The following is a 1560-nucleotide window of genomic DNA, read 5'->3' on the forward strand; positions in this document are numbered from 1 at the left end:
AGCAAGACCAGAAAACGAAGAGCAACCAGGACCTCCAGTTAGCCAAAGCAAAAGAGGATCTTTTGCAGGGTCATTCTCTGACTTGATAAAGTAGTAAAACACTTGCATATCATCATCTCTTTCTCCCAATCCTATATACCTGTTCTTGCTTTATGTCTATCAAACCCAAATTCATTGAATCGTTGAAAATAGGTTCAAATCAGAAAAGGGAAAGTGCTGTTGCTTACCCTGTTTCCAGTTCAAATGGAAGAGGCCCTTCAAGACCAGGAAGCTCTTCTACCTTCGAACCAAGCTGAGATGATAAGCTTACGAAAAGTAGAAGAACAATCAGAAAAATAATGTTAAAATTGAAACAGATAACAGAAATCGTGTTCATCTTGGACAATGTAGGTGATAACTTTAGGAAGCTGAAAAATGTTTGAATATATAAATTATTTTCGTACAAGTTATCTAATAAATCTGAAATCAATAGAATATGGGATTCCAAAAATCTAATCCAAAGAGACAAAAACGACGTACCGATTGGTTATTGCTTTGTTGTTGGAAGAAAGTCGTTATCTTTTTTTTTTTTTTTTTTGAGAGGCACCGGTTTTTGCACGAGGGAAACGAGTTGATTATTAAATTATGAAAAATTATTCTTTCAAATCCCTAAATCTTTTACACTCATTTCAAATTATTTTTATTTACATTTTATTTTATTGTTTTTTAATATAAAAATTTATATTTTTATGACTATTTTATTATTGTATCATGTGTCAAATAAAGTAAAAATATGTGATGGTATCATTATTCTTAAATTATAGACTTAATTATAATTTTGTTTCGAATGTGATTGGTGGATTCAATTTTGTTTATTATTTTTTAATTTAGACTTCTTATTTTTGAAAATGTTACAATTTTGTCATTTTCGTGAAACACACCAAAATACTATAAAATGGAGTTTGAACAGTGTTTTAAAAACTTTTTACAAGTTTGTGTATAATGACTTTTGTATAACTTAGATAGTTTATAATAGTTGTTAGACGTTTATGTATTTAAAAGAACGTTTAAGAAAAAGTTTATAAGGTAAAGTAATAATACAATATTTTTATACTAGTGTGTTCCAATTTGAGTTATATTTAGTTCTCTCTTAAGACCTTTTAAGAGGTTCTACTAATCCTTAACAAAAATTACACAAGTTTCACCTCTCTTAGTTTACAACCTCTCTCAGTTTCAACACTAGTCCCCTGACTAGCTCATTTAACTTAACTGAGCTAAACATTAAGTGTTTTAATTCACTTANGAACTTACAAAACAACCAAAAAGGTTTTTAAATCAAAATATAAATTTGGTAACTCTCACAGAGAAATTTTCAATACAAAGTAAATATGAAAGACTTATAAAGATTTTATTTTCTCTTTAAACAAAAGCATTAGACGATGTAGAGAAAGAGAGAAAGCGTAATACCAAGCTTGTTTATCTTCTTTTTTTTCTCTTATTCCATCATCTATATAGTCTTATTCGAAAAATNTTTGTTAGACTGAGAGTTGACTTTCATGTAGAATTCATAACCTTTTTAGG

This window comes from Vigna radiata, unplaced genomic scaffold (assembly GCF_000741045.1).
Source record: "Vigna radiata var. radiata cultivar VC1973A unplaced genomic scaffold, Vradiata_ver6 scaffold_133, whole genome shotgun sequence".
Classification (NCBI taxonomy): domain Eukaryota; kingdom Viridiplantae; phylum Streptophyta; class Magnoliopsida; order Fabales; family Fabaceae; genus Vigna; species Vigna radiata.